Source organism: Myotis daubentonii, chromosome 14 (assembly GCF_963259705.1).
Source record: "Myotis daubentonii chromosome 14, mMyoDau2.1, whole genome shotgun sequence".
Taxonomy (NCBI): domain Eukaryota; kingdom Metazoa; phylum Chordata; class Mammalia; order Chiroptera; family Vespertilionidae; genus Myotis; species Myotis daubentonii.
Genome location: NC_081853.1, coordinates 41,478,274 through 41,498,709, shown reverse-complemented (window position 1 = coordinate 41,498,709; position 20,436 = coordinate 41,478,274). Strand labels below are relative to the sequence as shown.

Below are 20,436 nucleotides of genomic sequence, written 5' to 3'. Positions count from 1 at the left end.
GGGTATAACAGCCCCTCCCTAGGACTAAATGCAATAATAAAGATGTATAAAGTACCTTGTACAGTAGATGTTCAATAAATGTTTTTGTCACTGGAATTGAGAAGAGACAAGCATGACTTAGCAAGGTGCACGGGATCATGTCTTTAGCGTTTTTTTAAATAAGACCCCTTATTTGAGTAAAGAGAAGAGCTGGCTGTAGTGTTCTTTGTAACAAGTGCTTGAGTTTCACAAGTAATCCTCAAAGCATTTATTTTTCATTTTAATTCCCTTTCCATCTTTATGCAAAATTGCTGCCAAATAACAAGATTTTTAAAATGGATAAATTATAGTTGATTTTCTCTGCTTCTGCCACCCCTGGTAGAGACACCAGCAAGCTGTAAAGTGGAAGGAGGGAGCAGAAAGGATGGACAGAGAAAGCCAAGGTCATGCTGAAGGTGTGGCTGTCCCTTTGTTACATGGGCAAAGAAGGCAACTCCACTGAAAATTTCATTTCAAAAAATTAAATACTTTCCAGTTCTGCATCATAGTATTTCCAGAGGCATAAATGAGAGAAGTGGAATATTATAGAAAAGTCCATGAGTAATTAAAGTAATGAGAAAATTGTCTAGGTATCTACTAACAGAAGATATGGTGGTTTTTAAAACATAGTCAAATTCTTTGACTCTCTCCCAGCTAGACATGTGTGTGGGGGGTGTCCCCTCTCCTGGAATTTGGGTGGGCTTGTGACCACTTTGTCCAATAGTGTCTGGTGGAAGAGACACTATATGATTTCCAAGGCTGGGTCATGAAAATCCACATGGCTTCCCTTTTGTTCTCTGGAACACTTGCTCTTTGGTCCTGAGCCACCATCCACTAATCCCAACTACCCTGAACCTGCTATGCTAGAGAAACCATATCTATGCACTCTTGGAAATAATACCAGCTGAGCTCAGCCTTCCTGTCATCCCTGCCTAGGTGTCATGTATGTGACTACCAGTCCAGCCACAGTTGAATATCGCTGGGTATCTTTGTTAACACTGCGTGAAAGTAGAGCCACCCAACAGAGCCCTGCTTGAATTCCCAGCCCACAAACCTGAGCGGGGTAATAAAATGGTTGTTGTTTTAAGCCATTAAATTTTGGGGTGGTTTGCTTCCCAGTAATAGATGACTTGAAAAGGGTTTAATTTTAGTTTTTGTATAAGAGCCATCTTAATTCTTCCCAATGGAAGAATATTAAGTTTATTTGTGTATGTTAAGGAAGTCAGGAGAGCATAAAGAATATGCAAGAGTCAAGAGATTTGGGTTCTTGCATTGATGTCATTTCTTCCTAAATTAATCTATAAAATCATCTGATCTCAATAAAATAGGAAGAAAAAAATTTAGAGGAAGGGTTGGCTGGTTCTGTGGCTTCTGATCTTCTTATGAAAAAAACAACCATGTGAGAATTGATGGGAAAATTGCAGTGGAAAGAGGATAAAGAGCAAGTCCCAGTCTAACTCAGATGTTAAAATACACTATAAAGCAAAGGAAATTAAGATAAACCAGTGCCAACATGGGAATACAGAGGCAAATTAGCAGAAGAGAAGAGAGATCAGATATCATGTAAATATTTATGGGAATTTGGTATATGATAAAGATGGCATTCAGAACAATGAGAAAAGGATGGATTATTCTTTCATGTTGGGTCAACTGGCTAACTTTTTTGGGGGGAAATAACAAAGCTGAATACATAGCCACTACTTATGCCAAAATAAATTCCAAATGAATAAAAGATTCTGACATAAAAACAAACCATGAGAGCACCAGACAAGTTTTTAAAAATAACTCTGGAGTGCATAGGCCTTTCTAACTAAGATACAAAACTCAAGGGCTATAAAAGATAGGTATTTATATCTGAGTATATAATTAAACATTTATTTATGACAAAAAATACCCTATCAACACAGTCAAATAACAGACACCACACTGGAAAATATACTAGTAACACAAATGTGACATGAAAGCTCCTTTAATTACTAAATACAGAACTCTTATGAATCAAATTAAGATCCAAACAACATGAGCATGATAGATGTATAATATGAATCTTCTTCTATGAAACAGAGAACATTAGATATATTTTCATGTGTGTGCAGGAACATTTCTAAGAGGATAAATCAGGCTTTATTGATTTACGGTGGCCAGCATTAGGGAGTCTCACTTTCCAGCACATACTCTTGACATTTCTTTTAGCGACATATATATTTAATTTCTGTTCTAACCATAAAAGGGACAGTAATTCCTGGTCCTAGTCAGGTAGCTCAGTTGATGAGAGCATTGTCCTGATGCGCCAAGAAGCAACCAATGAATGCATGAATAGGTGGAACAACAAATGGATGTTTCTCTCCTCATTTCCATGAGACTTCGTTTAGAGAATGAGTCACACACAGGTTGCAGAAATGTGCTAGCAGATGCAACCTAGTCTGTACAAACCCTCTAAACAAGCTTGACAAAGGAGGTCGATTATATTTACCTTGCAGTGTGTTAGAGAGACCTAAAGTGGTCAGATAGTGTGAGAGGGTCTGAGAGACAGTAAAGGAAGGAAATGATGAGAAACTCCTAAAAAGCAGAAAGGCTGGTCCCAAAGATGCCAGGCAAGTCTTCACAGCCATAGGGACTTATAATTTTGTTTTCAAACCAGAGTCTTTATTCAACCTGCAAGCTTGGCTTTCCTCACTTTTACTCACAGGTTGACACTCTTGGAGAGCAGAAACACAAACAGAACACAACCTTCATGCCATCTCCCCTCCAGTGTGTACTCTCGATGACCCAAATATCAGTTCCCAAGTCAGTAGTAAACGTCTTAACCTAGGACTGAACGGTGTTCTAAGATGTTGATAAAGTTCGCCTTTCTTTTATAGATCAAAAGCCTATGGGCAGGTCTTAGTGACTCTTTATGCCTCGTGTGCCTTTCCAAAGTAAACCTGTTTCTACTCAGTATGTGATAGCATCGGACGTTCCTTTAAAACTCTTTATTTAGAAACTTTAATTGAGAGTAGGGCATTAGACTACCATATTGTAGGTGGTGCACCCATCCACATTACTGAGAAATTGTTTTAAACATTTAACAGTTTAGCAAGAAGTAGAGGTTAGTAGCTTCGTTGCCAAAATCTCAGTACAGTATTTACAATTTGCCAGATGGACTTGCCTTATTAGATTTTGTTTTATTTCAATTAAAACAAATAAACAAAAAAAAACACTTCTTAATTGATGAAGTGGCTTGCTAGTAACATGGTTTTATAGGAGTTTTTCTTTTCATGTCTTTTTTTACCGTATAGAATTATCTGTCAGAAATAAATGATGGAACAGATTAACCTGTCTTTTTCCTTCTTGCATCTGCCAGTGCAACAGTGAGCCTTCGGTGGTACACCCTACTTACTGGCCAGCACGGGTCAGGGAAGTGACAAAGTAACTAGAACCCACATGAAAAATGAAGATACTCTAGCCTGCGTGCTGGTGTGCCTGTTAAATCAATTACGACTATCCTCTGGTCCTGGCTTACCGTGGCAGCCTCATTTCTCTGGACTGCCTTCATTTCCTTTCCAAATAGCTGTAGAGTGGACTCTAGTGCTCACTTCGGCCTTGGCCAGCTGGGTAACATTAGTTACTGTAGGACTAGGGAGTTTTACAAAGGGAATTTATTAGTGTTGTGACATTTATATTCACTGTGTGGACTTTCAACTGGGCCATCTAAACCTTTCATGTTATTTATAAAGTACAATTTTTTAAAAAATTTAATTGATTTCGGAGAGGGAGAGAGAGATAAAGATATTAATGATGAGAGGGAATCATTGATCAGCTGCCTCCTGCATGCCCCACACTAAGGATTGAGCCCACGGCCCGGGCATGTGCTCTGACCAGGAATCAAACCATGATCTCCTGGTTTATATGTTGACACTCAACGGAGCCACACCGACTGAGCTATACAGTACAATTTTAACTCAGTCCACACAACCTGCATGAGAAGATATAAAAAAAATTTCCTTTTTAAATTGGTCTTCTTTCATGTAAATATGTCCAGAGGGGTAAGAACTCACATTTTACTTTTACTTTGCATGAGACTCTGATAGGCCGTGTTCCTATTCTCTGTGTTGTTAGGAATTTAATTCCTGAAGTTATCTTTAAAGAGAAAATGAACAAAGTTTCCACATATTTATTTTTTTTTCTTTTTTTCACATATTTATAAATCAATTAATGAACAAACTAGAATGTATAAATAAGTGCATTATTATATTTTTTACAATGGCTTTTATTTATCTAGTTGTAAATCGATGCCTATAGTGAAAATTTGGGTGGGGGTGGGGGGACATGCATTTAATATTCATTCTTAATTTCACTAGCCAGTGATTGGAGCTCCTCTTAGGATTTTGGAGTGTTTCTTCCAAATCCTTTTCTGTGCATATGGTGTGTGTGTAAAAATGGTTAAGTTCGTATTTTGCATGTATAGTTTTTCATCTTCTTTTTACATTTAACATTTGATTGTGGTTATTTCTCACATTGTGAATTTGTAATTTTTTGTTTTAATGGCTGAACCATTGCTTTTTCTTAAGCATTCCCTCCCCCCACCCCCACCCCACCCCCACCCCCAGTGTGGAACTTACAGGCTGCTTCTGATTTCATACTAAAGCAAATACTTCTGTAGGCATCGGTGCATGTAAATCTTGGTTTGCATTTTTGGTGATTTCCTTGGGAGCATCCTTGCTCACTTGGAACTGAAGCAGAATCAAAGCCTCAGATCCCTTTTCTAGGGAAGAAGTGATTCATTTCAGCCCTGTTAAATCCCTCCTCACTGATGACCCCTTTTTGCTAAAGGAATGATCAGTCACTTTCACATCCCTCTTTGGCCCACAACCTTGTCTTCCCTCACAAGGACCACTTTACCAAGTCGGACCACCGTGCTCGGCCCAAAACAGGCTTTTCTTTCTTTGGGAAGATAAGCCAGGATGGCAACTTGCCCACAGTGCTTCAAGACCCTTTTGTGGCCAAAGTTTTGTTCCATAGGACCAGGCAGAATGTTTTAAAATGAAAGTTTTACGGAGGTGAAATGTGTCCCTGTGTTAGAAAGATAAGGTTCCTTCCCACATGTTTGCTCGCTCTGCTGTAGACACACAATTTCAATGACCTGAGAAAGACTTTACACCCTGAAAAGAGAGATAACGGAAACTCAAGACCGTGAAGTCCTTTATCACAGCGGCGCACATAGATGCTCACACCATTCTTCATTGTCAGCTGCGGGACCCTTTTGTTCCTCTTTCAAAAAGTGGCTTTGTGTTTCTCAGAACGAGCGGGCTCACTCTCTCCCAGCTGTCAGAAATGCAAGAGAACGTCATGGAAAGCAAGAGTGTATATGGTTCCCTGAAAGGTTAGAGGTGAGCTCCGGTCCCTTCGTCACAGTCGCCATCTACTCTCCTGTGCCGGAGACATCGTTACAGTGGAGGGGCAGGAAGTGTCTCTCTTATAGGCATTGAGCTTCTTATTCCTAGGGAAGTGCCACCCAGTGCCTTGGGAGGACCTTTTCTCTCTTTACTATGTGACTTTGAAAGCTGTTTTTTTAAGGACTTGCTCTGGGAAAAATTGTGGCAACTTATAAAGATACATACATGATAATAAGTTCACGTAAATTTAAAAAGGAAAAAGAAGAGGGTAGAGGAAAACAAGGACAGACACTAATAGGGAACTGGAGATTAGATTGATATGCAAAATGTATACCATTATTCATTCAATCACTTTTTATTGAGTGCCTAATATCTTCCAAGAATCTTGCGTTAGAACACGTTTTTTAAACTAAGTCACAACACATTAAACCATCTTGGTGAGTGACCACCATTTTTAACGGAATGGGATATGTGAAGGCTAGAACAGAACAAAACAGGAAATATTAGAGAGCATTGCTCAAAGTAAGGGCATTGTTTTAGGTTTATGTGTATGTGTATTGAATCACTATATAAAGTGTATTTTTTACTGTGGTCATAGTAAGTGAAAATGTGTAAACCACTGACCTACAGGAATGCACAAATTTTGGTTAAAGAAGGTATCCTTAAATTTTTCCTAGTCCAAGGGCAAAGGTTTCAATAGTCATCTTTCACTAAGATGTTCTTTGTTATAGGGTTTTATCAGATTGGGAACATTTTCTTTCCATCCCAGTTTGCAGGAGTTTTCATCATAAATAGATTTAAATGACGTAAATGTTTTTATATAAACGCTTTTTCTGCATCCACTGAAATAATCATATTTTTTTCTCTATTTTCTTGTTAATAGGGTGCTTTACATTGATTGATTTTTCCAATATTTTTCCAACCTCCTATTTCTAGAATAAATCCCTCTTGCTCTTGTTATCCTTTTAAAAATATCTCAGGATTCAGTTTGTTGATGTTTTTTAGTATTTTTCTCCTAAAATCATAAGAGATGTTAGCTTGTTATTTTCTTTTCTTGTAATATTCTTGTTTAGTTATGGCCTCAAGGTTGTGCTGGCCTCATCAACTTAGTTTTATATAATGAGACAAGATCTACCTTATTTTATATTCTGAATGAACTATGTAGGATTGATGTGCTGTTCCGTTAAGTGTTTGGGAAAATTCACCAATGAAACAGTTTAAAATGAGGATATTTTGTGAGGAAATTTTTAAGTACAAAGTCGATTTCTTTAATGGAAATAGGATTATTCAACTTTCTATTACCTTTTTCCTGTTTTGGTAATTTTTTTAGTGGTTTATCCATTTTATTGGCATTTTCAAATATTGCCAAAAAGTGCTTATATATCATCTATTATTGCTTGCATTTGAATTTTACAAACATTTTAAAACTAAGACATTACAATTATTGTCAAACAGTTAATATTCCTTTAGATTTGCTGCATATTTACCATTTTTGTTTCTCACTATTCCTTTCTGTATTTCTGAGCTCCCATCCGGACCTTTTTTCTCCTGCCGTCTTAAAGTAGGTTCTTTAATACTCTTTTAGTGTTCGTCTGCTGATGGAAAATTCTCTTAGGATGGCTAGTCTAAAAAAGTCTCTACTTCCTCATTTTAAAACAGCCTTCTTGAGGTCTAGCTGATATAAAACAAACTGAGTGTAAAATATACAGCGTGGTAAGTTTTGACATATGTATGTTAAAACATCACCACAACCAACACACTGAGCATATCCATTTCCCTCAAACTTTCCTTATGCCCCATTTGATTCTCCAAATGCAGAGAATAACTTTGGGGGCACTTAGAACAAACCCATATTCTCCTGGGCCTTTGCATTGGGTTCGTCAGGGAACTAGATAAATATCTTCCAAATTCCTGGGACAACATAATAATAACAGTACCAGCTAACACATGTCATGCGTACGTGTGCCAGGCACTTTCTAATACTTGATTTTCTTAATTTAATCCTCATTACAACTCTACGAATTAAGTATTATAATTGTCCCCATTTTGCCATTGACAAACCTGAGTTAGGTGCTAGAGCTCCCGAAAAGTGTTCTCAGGACATAATCAAACCCTTTGTGCATCCTTTGGCCCAGTGAAAATCTACCTGGACATTCACTGGTGTTTCGGTATCAAGCGCAGATGTGTTATTTCTAATCCTTTTTTCTTATTTTTATTTTAGAAAATTTGAAAAATTTGGGTAAATATAATGAATAAAATTTCAATCACCAATAACTCAAACACCCAAAGTTTACCACTTTTAGGATTTAATTTTATTTCCTTTGAGTCTTTTGCTACTATAGATAATGCCACACGAACATATTTGTCACTGAAGTTTTGTATGTAGCCATAATCATGTATTCTGAGAAGTAGAAATGCTGAATAAAAGAAGGGGGTGAATGTCAGCTTCTGATGCACTCACTCACGGGGTGGAGACGGAGGATGCACAGTAAGCAGATGAATGTCAAAGTCTCACATGTAAGGAAGAACATTTCAGTCCTGGAGTACTGGCAAGAAAGCCACCAGAGAATCTCATCTCCTGATATAATGGCTCTGCAGCATCTGTTTATTTTTTCCTTTTAGAAAGATAAAATGTATTTCTTTTTCTTTTTTTAAATAAGTAGCTTTCTTTTAGTAGATACCCCTGAATTTGGAGGCATAGAGCCTTTTATTGTTTACTTGTTTGTTTGTTTGTTTTTACGGTTAATTATGTTGCTCCAATTCCAATTGCGTTCACTTGGTCAAAAGAATCATTCCCAAGTCCGTTCTGGTATATAATCTGGACTGACAACCCTCAACGCCCAGATTCTGTCATGCTTTGTTTGGAGATCCTCCGGCGGTGGCTGTCCGGAGTGATGAATGCCATCTTTGTTGAAAGGGGCAAGAGGGAGAATAATCTAATTCTACCAGAGAGAGAAGACAGTAAACCGATCCTGTGTTTCCATTGCTGTTGGAAAAAGAACAGTAAATGACAGCAAAATTGAATAGCTTGATACTTGCACGGTATAAATTACCCAGCGGAAGAGATGTGTTGAGAAGCAGAGTGAGGATTTGATCTCCGCCTTTCAGTTTTCAGTCATTGTCAACCACCGAGTACAAAAGTTGGCTCCGCAAACCTTGGCTTCATCCAGGATACCAGGGAGAGAGCCAAGAGATTTTTTTTCCCCCTGCTAAGTTGCTCTGGATTGGTCTTTTGTGGATATGTTTACATTGGTGAATACAGTCAGAGTACTTTAGTCATTTTGCCACAGTAGTGTTTTTCAGACTGTTGGGCCCTATTAGTGGGTAATGAAATCAATTTAGCTGGTCATTACTAACTTTTCTTTAATGGAATAGTATTTAAAATAGAATATAATCGAATATAGAATAGGATAGAAAATATCAAAGCGCCTCACATAAATAAAATATTACTTCATGACACTTTGTTTTAGTTAGATATAATCACATACATCCAATTATAGGTACATGTGTTATGGATTAAAACATACTTTTTATTGTGGGTTATGGTCAACTACTTACTGTTGAGAGTTTTTTATATTAGAGATTTTTTCTTGGAATATTTTTGTATATAGACAATTTTCCAAAATTTCTTTTGTGTGGGATTGAACAGATCAAACTTTGGAAGTTGGGGTTGATGTGAACAGGGAGTCTTCACATTGACATGGACAGTAATTATCTTTTTGATGATCAAAACTCTAAGTAGAAAAAATATTTGTTTATCTAAGTCTGCCTTCATTGTGGTCCTACATAGAAAGCAACTCTGATAATGACACTTCTTTTCAAATATCAGATGGAAAAACCCCAAGGTTAGAAAACCACCAGAGTGGCATTCAAACACCAATCCAAGGGTCACTTTGAGAAGAGGATGGCTCATGGTCATACTACATACCTACTTGCCTATAATTGGAGTTAAGAATTTACCAAACAGTGAAGACACTAGTAGTTGATGGTGATGACATGTGCTGATTTTAAAACCTTATTATTCAATAATGGAATAAGTTTTCATGTTTGCAATATTTCCCCCTGCCCCAGTCAGTTTCATTCAAATCTGTGTTGATTGCTTTGGGTTAACATTAAGGGGATGTGTGAACTTGGGTAAGATCTAGGTCAGTGATGGCGAACCTATGACATGCAAGTCAGAGGTGACACGCGAACTCATTTTTTTTGGTTGATTTTTCTTTGTTAAATGGCATTTAAATATATAAAATAAATATCAAAAATATAAATCTTGGGAGAACCAAGATGGCGGCATAGGTTAACGCCGGAGTTTGCTGCTTTGAACAACTACTTCAAAAGTGAAACCAAAAAACGGAAGGGACATCACCCAGAACCACAGGAACGCTGGCTGAGTGGAAGTCCTACAACTAGGAGGAAAGAGAAACGCACACGGACACTCAGAGGAGGCGCAGTGCTGAAGTCAAATTCTGAGGTGCGGAGTGCGCGGAGCGGGCTGGCGGCGGAGGGCGCGGTTGGCGTTTTCAATCGGGAGGGAGTCGCAGACTCTGAGCTCCAGATCCGGGCGAGTCTTTAGGGACCCAGACTCAAACGGGAGAAGCGGGACTGTCTGGCTTCGGTCAGAGCGAGTGCAGCTTTCTCTCCGAGCTTTGCAGTGGGTGCTGGGACTCAGGCAGAGCCCCTGGGGACAGGACTGAGAGCCGCCATAACTGCTCTCTCCGGCCCACCCTGTTGATCCTGTGCAACCTGCCCGCCCAAGCCCTGCACAAAGGCATTTGCTGGATAGCCTCAGGCAAAGGCTAGATTAGCACCTCCCTAGAGGACAGAAGTTCTCTCACTGCTGACACAGCTGATTCTCATAGCCACTTGGCCTGTAGGTCAAACCCTCCCTGGAATTAGCTACAACAATCAAGATTTAACTATAAGACTGCGAACAAAGACCACTAGGGGGTGCACCAAGGAAGCATAACAAAATGCGGAGACAAAGAAACAGGACAAAATTGTCAATGGAAGATATAGAGTTCAGAACCACACTTTTAAGGTCTCTCAAGAACTGTTTAGAAGCTGCCGATAAACTTAATGCGATCTACAAGAAAACTAATAAGACCCTCGATCTTATATTGGGGAACCAACTAGAAATTAAGCATACACGGACTGAAATAACGAATATTATACAGACGCCCGACAGCAGACCAGAGGAGCGCAAGAATCAAGTCAATGATTTGAAATGCGAGGAAGCAAAAAACATCCAACCGGAAAAGCAAAATGAAAAAAGAATCCAAAAATGCAAGGATAGTATAAGGAGCCTCTGGGACAGCTTCAAGCGTACCAACATCAGAATTATAGGGGTACCAGAAGGAGAGAGAGGGCAAGATATTGAAAACCTATTTGAAGAAATAATGACAGAAAACTTCCCCCACCTGGTGAAAGAAATGGACTTACAGGTCCAAGAAGCATGGAGAACCCCAAACAAAAGGAATCCAAAGAGGACCACACCAAGACACATCATAATTAAAATGCCAAGAGCAAAAGATAAAGAGAGAATCTTAAAAACAGCAAGAGAAAGAAACCCAGTTACCTACAAGGGAATACCCATACGACTGTCAGCTGATTTCTCAACAGAAACTTTGCAGGCCAGAAGGGAGTGGCAAGAAATATTCAAAGTGATGAATACCAAGAACCTACAACCAAGATTACTTTATCCAACAAAGCTATCATTCAGAATTGAAGGTCAGATAAAGAGCTTCACAGATAAGGAAAAGCTAAAGGAGTTCATCACCACCAAACCAGGATTATATGAAATGCTGAAAGGTATCCTTTAAGAAGAGGAAGAGGAAGAAAAAGGTAAAGATACAAATTATGAACAACAAATATGCATCTATCAACAAGTGAATCTAAGAATCAAGTGAATAAATAATCTGATGAACAGAATGAACTGTTGATTATAATAGAATCAGGGACATAGAAAGGGAATGGACTGACTATTCTTGGGGGGGAAAGGGGTGTGGGAGATGTGGGAAGAGACTGGACAAAAATCGTGCACCTATGGATGAGGACAGTGGGTGGGGAGTGAGGGCGGAGGGTGGGGCGGGAACTGGGAGGAGGGGAGTTATGGGGGAAAAAAAAAAGAGGAACAAATGTAATAATCTGAACAATAAAGATTTAATAAAAAAAATAAAAAAATATAAATCTTTGTTTTACTATGGTTGCAAATATCAAAAAATTTCTATATGTGACACGGCACCAGAGTTAAGTTAGGGTTTTTCAAAATGCTGACACGCTGAGCTCAAAAGGTTCGCCATCACTGATCTAGGGAGTGGCCCAATTGCATATTAGTAAGATTTTCACATGTGAGAAATATGTATATGAATATGAATATAAAGATCATAATAGCATATGATACATTCCAGCAAATATATTCATTTATTGACACATCATCTTTATGAAACTAAAGAGCAGTTAATACAATAAATGAAAACAGTTGTTCTAGAAAACGGCAGTAGCTGCTGGGGGCTATTTGAGAAGGATTTGGAGATTGTGTTAGGCCTCAGGAGTCATCAGTAAAGGTTGTATCTGATTAGTAATGTCTGTGATGAACAGAGGAGGGGGACAGTGGTGATATAAATGCCGTGTGTTTATCTCGGAACTTTTCAATTTTGTAAATCTTTACAGTACCTTGGAAGCATGAGTTGCCTCCTCCATTTTATAGGGGGAAAGGAAGGAATAGCAAGTGGATGTAGCCCAGAGTTAAACCTTTTCGTAATCTCTGGTTCTTATTTATTTCTGTTCACATTCGTCCTATTTGTTTAGTGCCTCATAAATGTTTATATCGCCCTCTCCATTCCCATTACCACTGTTACATGTTTCATCTTCGTTAAAATAATTATTGTAGGAGCTTTCTAAATCACTTCCCTGTTTCTGGTGCTTACAATGGGATCAAGGGTCATGGACTCCATTGAAAAAACCATGTGAAAGCTATGTCCCATCTCTCAGAAAACTGAATGCTTATACAGACTCCTGCCAGTTTGTCCAGGAGCACTGGGAATTCCCCAAGGTCTACCCTTGACTAAAACCCCTGGTCTAGTTGTCGCCCTCCAATCTACCCATCAAATTTCTATCAGGGTAATATTCCTAACGTGCAGTTTGGATCATATCACTCTCTGCCCAGAACCATTTCATTTCCTGTTAACTTCAGAACAGAAGTCCAATCTGCTTGAATTAGAATTCAAACTCTTTCAAGCTCTCACCTTTGTAGCCTCATTGCTCCTTCCTCCTAAATACACAGCCTTCTCAGCCAAACTAGAATATTGCAGTTTCCCCAATAACTTCACCTTGCTCCCACAGTTGCTTTCTAACCTTCAAGCCCAGTGTCTATTCTGATTTTCATTATTTTTGTGGCTGTTGCTCTCAAACCTGTATAATATCTTTACGTTGTGGTGGTGTATTTGCCTGTTGGCCCCTCGGGTGTTGTTTTTTTCTTGCCCTTCCCTTGTATTCCTGAGAGGTTGCTCACTGAGGGTTGTGCTGCCCAGGCCTCCATCTGGCTTCAGCCATTGGAAAGCCCTGGAAGGGAATGGAAGATTGAAGGAAGGGAGAAGCCAGGGCGCTTCTTCCCCACACTGTCTGCCTCAGACAGTGTCTCTGATGATAACTGTGTCTCCTCTGGGACTTCAGAGGAGGACCTTTGAGCCTTCAGCTTTTGCTGATTGACCCTGGTTCCCGGGCTCTGATATCAAACATTTCAATTCTTTGTCCATATAGCTCAGGGATTTCCTGCAATTACTGAGTTCCTGGATGCCTCATTTTCCCATTTGTCTTTCCATCTTTTTCTTGGCCTGTGTAATCAATGCCTTCATTATAGTCCTTCTGCTTGAATACTTAGACCAGTTTACATTTTCCTGATTGACTCTTGACTGATACAGCTGGTATTTGGTGGATACTTGCTGCATTTTACTACCTAATTTATATCATCTTCTATGTGGTCATCTCTTTTTTGAGTGAACCAGAAGTAGGTCCTTTATCAGTCATCTAGTGCCCAATAGTATTACCTGGAATTACCTGGCATAGTAACAAATTACCTCAAAACTCAACAGTTTGAAACAGGGGCATTTTTAAGTTCATGAGTCTGAGGGTTGGCTGGGTGGTTCTTCCACTTCAAGCTGGGCCTACTCATGCATCTGTAGTTAGCTGGAGATCAGCTAGGTGGCTCTGCTCATTGTGCCTGGGTTCTCTCATATGTATGGGGCTTGGCAGGTCAAGGCTGATCTAGGATGGCCTTGGCAGAGACCACTGACATGAGCAAATTCCCTTCCATGTTTCTTAACCATTACTGGCTAGCCAGGCATGTTCTCATGGCGATCACAGAGAAGCAAAAGAAAAGACTTAAACATAACAAGAACTTTTTCAAACATCTACATGCAGCAGACTTGCTAACATTCCATTGACCAGAGCAAGTCACATGGCCAAAACCAGAATCAAAGGGATAGGAAAATAGACTCAGCTTCTTTGATGAGAAGAACTGCAAAGTTACATGACAAAAGGACAGGTATAGGGAGGAGTGAAGAATACAGGCTATTAATGCAATGCAATCAGTCTGTCTCAGGCTCCATTAGATTTTAAGAGACCTGAGATAACACAGGTGCAAATAGATAGATAATAGATAGTAGATAGATAGATAGATAGATAGATAGATAGATAGATAGATAGATAATATATGGCATTATTTTTTGCCATAATAGTAATCCTTTTAAAATGAAAACTTTGCGATAAAATATACATTATATATTTACTAATCTCTTCCATACTGTTCATGTGTACATAGTTAGTGAATGAAAAAAATAGACCAAGGAAAGAGACATTTATAAATAACATATTAGTTAACCAAGTTAAAGGGACTTTATTTATCCTTTAACCTTCAATTTGCATTAATTGGGAGCAGTCCTGGGAAATTGTGCCAACCTCACCTCAGGTCAGATGGCTTAACAAAATGAACTTTTTCATGCCCAGAAATAAATGTATTCCAAATATAAATATGAATCAGGTACAAACAGATTCTTTTGAAAGTACAAAATAACCACACTGTTAATATATTTGTGCCCCAATTAAAAATGTGTAAAGAACACACATTCTGAGCTAAAGTTGTCCCAGGAAGTAATTCTCATTTTTGCTTTGAATCTTGGGTATACAAACTGGGCCACCTCCTTTGAGCTGTGAGCTCCCTGTTTTCTAAAGAGAAGAATTAAAAATGGGTATGTTTAGGTTGGAAGGGTCTGGGGCTTGACCTTGCTACTTCAGATTTCCTTCATCGCTAAGAAATCACTTTGAATATGTCTACTTGGAGTACTCTAATTTGGTTTGTCCTTAGTTTGAGGCACACCATGAAAGACGCTGTCTGTCTGTATTATAGCAAAATTTGGAAACCACCTCAATGACACTGTTTTTCTGTTTTCTTTTCTGCAGTTTTATCTTTACAACCTACATTTGTTCTCAGTAATTCAGAACAAAGCCTGTGACACCCTACTGCCTGGATGAGATTGCTGGCTAGCCTCTTCCTCACTGTTTGACTTTGAACAAAATGTTAAACCTTTCTCTGCCTCTCCTTTCCTCCTATGAAAAATAGGGTAATTAATAATACCTACCTCTGCCCTGGCCAGTGTGGCTCAGTTGGTTGAGTGTCAGCCCCTGTACTGAGAGATCACTGGTTCAATTACTGGTCAGGGCACATGCCCCACTTGCGGGCTCAATCCCCAGTAGGGGGCGTGCAGGAGGCAGCCAATTCATGTTTCTCTCTCTCTATATATATATATAATCAATAAAAACATACAACGATAATATCTACCTCACATGATGATTTTGAGGATTAAGTTAAGTGAAATTAGGTGAAAGAATGTTGCATAAACCATCCCACAAAATGTGCTGAGTAAACGTTATGTATAAAAATGCTTATTATATTAATCATCATATGAGAATTTTTATATTGTTTATCCTGAGTCAGGTTCACATGTATTCTTCCAAGTCTAAATCAGAATTATAGCCTCAAAAAAATAAACCAATGTCCATTATTATTTTCATACAGAAGGCACTGTTTGTTTTTAAATATTAATGTTAGGGGTAGTGGTATATATTTACTCATATGTGCCATAAAAACACAACAACTACAAACGCAAGCTTCTTCTTGGCATTGGCAAGTCAGCCTTTGAGAATGCTTTTAGAATATGTGTCTTAAATGTCTTCATCTTTGGACTCCTACTCTCAGAGTTCCTGATTGTCCAACAAACAGCCAGGTGATAGTAATGGCTTGGAGTTTGAAGATATAGGACAAGAGCAGTGGAGAGAGATTTTGAAGAAAATATATAAATATGGCCCCAAAGTCTTCCTTCATGTTGCTTTAAAGAGGAGGAAATTAATAATAAGCAGATCAATTTTTAACAAATATATTTTGCCTTTTAACACACTGAATGTTGATTCTGCATGAAGTCATCCCGCAGAACAGCCATAGTTAAAACAAGACAAGGCAACATCCCGAGAAGCTCAAGAGTCCAGTGGCAGAGAAAACTCACACCTACACACAAACATACGCACACCCACACATACCCAACAATCACTTAATGATATAATAGGTGCTTTTATGGGGCCATAAACATTGGGTGTTGGGCGAAAGGACAATGAGCATATATTTATTCACTGTGGCAGCTAAAGGGATGAGCTGGAGATCCACACAGTTAGCTCTCACATCCCTAACGTTGACTCAAAAATGCAGAGGGATAGACACATATGCATAGATTCATTTCATATAAGTAAATTAAAAACACAACACTGTGCATTGTCCTGGGTACACATATTGTATGTGTATATTTTAAATGTGGACTACAGAGATGCAAACAGATGTATGTTCTGGCCTTGGAGTGGAATTGTCAAGGAGATTATACCTAGGCTCTATTTTTAATTTTTTTTTTAATTAAAAGGGAAGAGCAGATGTGAAAAAATTTTATCAGCGGTCCATTCTAGGTAGCAGGAACCCAGACGTTTGTTCTACTGACCCTTGTTTTTCTGATTGCTAAGTTGCGTACAACAAAAATTTGGGAACCACAGTTAGTTGAAAAGCAGCTTCTCGCTTGTCCCTACACTTGGAGACATTGTCTGCTGCACAAGCAGATGCCACTGTTTGTTTGGCCACCTCTTTCATCTGTTTATACCTGTGCGAAGTGTCCCCAACATAATCGCACTTAGCACAGTCTAGACAGCACCATAGCGTCATGCTTGGATGCATGTCCTGTGGTTTCACCACAGGGCACAGTTGAAGCTTTTATTTGTTAAGACCTATCTGAGCCCCAGCTGGACCCTTGTTAGCACATTTCTAAATTGTTTCAGATTCACATTTGTCTTTTAGTCATTTTCCCAGGCTGAGAGTCCAAAACTCCTCAGTCCTGTCCACAGAAAAGTAGGTCTTTGGGATCCACAGGCGTTGTCCCCTGCCTATAATGTGTTACTATAATCTCTGTGTTAAAGGATTCTCTGAAACCAACGGCAACCATCTCCCCTTTGGAATGAGATTTTATCTAAGTCTATTTGCATTTATTCAAAATCAGAGACAGCTCTGAAACCAGACTCTATTTAATCATAGAAAGAAGAGCAGATTAAGCAAATGTTGGGGAACTTAAAAAAAAAAGCACTTGTATTTATTTTCTTGTGTTTCCTTTTTTCCAGATCTGCGGTTTCCCCCCGATTGGCCGTCCTGCGTGGGTGCCAAGTTCCACACGTGATTTCATGGATCAGAAGGTCAGATAGCAGGCCTGATTCGGGTGTTGGCCGAGTTGTGATCTCTATGCTTGTCACTTTGCAGCATTGTTGGAATTATCTTCTAATTGGTGGCACTGCTGCTGTTGTTCTTTAACATAGTTTTGAATTCTGTAGGTATTCAGGGAAATATAAAACAGTAAATGGGCTTTTTAAAAAGCATAATTGGAGTAAAGGAATGCCACAAATTCGCGTGGGGGAATAAGAGTAATGATAAGACAGGGAGAGAAAGGAGCCCATCTTTTCATTTGTTGTGTGGGAAAATTGTGCTCCATGAAGATCCAACAGTCCTCTTCCGTCTCTCTTTTGTGTGTGAAAAAGTCCTAAGACTTACATCACCCGTTGGTTGGAGCAAGTCAGGTAGGACGGAAGCACCTGTGCAGCAAGGATCCCCTGTCTTGATTGACAAGCCCTCTGAATTCTCCCTGTCCATTCCCAGGTGTTTGCCAATAACCAGCAGCTCCTTCTGCAACGCAAGGTTAGAATTCGGAACCCGGTTTGTTTACATTATTATAACGACAGTTTCAGTTTGTCTCTGCAGTTAAGGTTGTGTCAGCACTTCCCTTGCTGTGTTTATTGTTTTTAGCAGTTTAAAAGCTACCCATGAAAAAAGTGGTTCCCTGGCTGGAAGGTGGCATTCCGGCTGGGCCCGCGTCTGGCGGAGTCTATAGAAATGCGCGCTGGCTGTGGGAGCCCGGTCTTTTGAATGCTGTCTTTGTGCCTCCCCTGGCCCAGGGCCTCTGGCCCATTGTCTAGGTGCCTCAGTTAGGGGTGGCGCTATCTGATGGTAGCTAGTACTAATATTACAGTACTTAGTGCCCAGGCCCTCCCTGGGGGCCCCTGTCTGGCTGCCTCTGTCTCCCAGCCTTCTCTCCAGGGGACCAGTCACAGTTCTCATATCAGCAAACTCTATTTGTAATTTATAGAATAATCGGGCAAAGGGACCTGCGAGGATGGTCTAGACCTGTGGTTCTCTCTAACTTTTTTTTTTTTTTACAAAGAACCCTTTTCCCAAATGAAAACTTTCAATGAACCCCCATTTGTAAGACATGGAAAAGTACAGCTGTTTTGTATGAAGATGAGAAGGGTGCTGCAGACCCCACTCTTCGGCCTCCTCTTCACCCATGCCCAGTCTAGGTGACTTGTCAGGTCCCTCACCCCTTCCCGGAAACCTACCACTCCTCAGAATGCCTGCACACCATTCTTGCAGGCGGTTCCCTCAATTGACAGATACGGAAACTAAGAGGTGGTTTTTATAGATGCTATAAACATGAGGCACTAGACACTGAGGAGTTCTTGCTGTGTTCATTCATTTGTATGTAGTTTTAGGAAAGGCACAACTCACCTATGGTGATAAGAATCAAAACTGTGGTTACCTCGTGAAAAGAATGGATTAACTGGGAAGGGGCACAAGGGAATTTTCTGGAGTGATGGAAATGTATAAAAACACAGAGAGAACATAAAGCCAAACAAACAAAAAAAAATACTAGGCATTTACTAGTAAGGAATGAAAATACTGATGAACATCCTTATATACTGAGAATGCTGATGAATTTTCTTAATGCTATGTTGGGTCTAAGGTCACTACACAAGGTTTCAGAAAATATGAGACTAGCTGCTTTTCCAATCCTTTCTTTGTTCAGTAATTACCCAAACCAGGGAAAAATACTCAGAGAATTCCAGCCAGTGGAATGACTGACTATCTTTCAGGGCCTTGTACCCTGTAATGTGGCTGAAGGAAGATAATGGGCATTCTGGGAATGGAAATCTCAAGTATGTACTTGATTCATGCATTACTTGGACATGTGCTATTGATAATACCTGAGAGATTCTTCATAATTCTTTTATCCTTTGCTACCTCACCTGAATGCTTTTCCATGACCTATAGAATGCAAGGTTCCTTCTCATTTATCCGAGCAGAATGGAACCTCTAGTGACTGAGGTTGGGAGACAAGCCTAAATAGCACCTGTACAATAAGCTACAGGTGGATTCGGGCGTTTTGCTTTTGACATGTGTCAGGTAGTCTCAAATGACTGGCCGTGTACCTATACCCTTGCAATAAGGCATGTTGACCCTCTGAAAAGCACTTTCTTCCCCCTGAAATACTTTGAACCAACTCTATTTAAATTTTCTCTATTTGTGTGTTTTAGAAGTCTTACAGTAATGTAGAAGGTAATTATTTTGGTTAGTTGAGGTCATAGGCCAGGACGTTAGGATCCAGCAGCCAACTCTGCCTTCCAGAGCCTGATGAGGAAACTGGGGCTGGGAAGAGCAAGACATTTGTTTTTAAAGGAAGTAATGACAGAGCTAGGAAATGGCAAGAGAGGGTCCCTTGGAGCCAGAGCAGGAAGGATTTCAAGCTCCTCCAATGTTCCAGCTTTTGAGGCTGTGTTACTTTTCTTCAGAAAGGACAAACTGCCTACTCCTTGAGTGATTTCCCAAACAAGGGCTTTGGCCTATTTAATTCCCAATGTGGATCCACCCTGACAAAAACTCAGTTCCCTAATGAAGCTATGGCAAAACTTCCATAAAAAAGAACATTTTCAATAACCAGACATTTTTAAAATTCACAATTACCATGCTTTGTCTGCACGTACACGCAAATTTCCTAATCAAATTAAATTCAATTTAGCAAGAGATTTTTTATATGACCAATTCAGTTTAATGTGCCTAAGAGCAGAAATGAAAGTACACAATGTTTGCAGAATTTGCTTTTTTGCAAAACTCGCTTTTTTTGCAATTCTGTGCGCATTTGAAAGGAACTGTTTCTTCAGATCATTATGAGTCAGCCTATCCAAATGGAAAATACCAAGATGGAAATTGTATGTCTTCTCCATTTCAGTGATTTGGGGCAAGTGATTTTCCTGGCACCAAAGTTCTTGAAATGTATGTATGTGTGTATGTATGTATGTGTGTGTGTTTTTGTTTATTTACTTACTAGGTCAAATGTTCTTACGAAAAACAACCTGTGTAGTCACATTTTGCTAGTCATAAGAATGAGAGTGAGAGGGAAACATCAATAATTGAAGCCCAATCTATTGATATTTTTTCCCATTAAGTTTTTAAAATCAGAAATCTGAACCACTAAACTGCTAATAATGGCTGTTAATAAGTGACAGAATACCCTAATTTGAGTTTTATCTCCTTTTCCTTCTCCCAACTGTTTTCCTTGTTGCTATTGGGCTCATAACAACTAAAAAAATAGGATGAAAGAAAAATAACCGACACTTTAACCCTCTCTGATTGCATTTT

At 39.3% G+C, this 20,436-nt stretch overlaps 1 protein-coding gene across 5 annotated transcripts in view; it reads left to right on the top strand.

Annotated features, from left to right (window-relative positions):
• THRB (thyroid hormone receptor beta) overlaps positions 1-20,436 on the top strand; it is a 283,184-nt gene that overhangs the window by 112,797 nt on the left and 149,951 nt on the right. For all 5 annotated transcript variants that reach the window (XM_059664089.1, XM_059664090.1, XM_059664087.1 and 2 more), the window contains exon 2: positions 17,094-17,165. The gene's annotated coding sequence lies outside the window, so the exon portion shown is untranslated. The remainder of the gene's footprint in view (positions 1-17,093; positions 17,166-20,436) is intronic.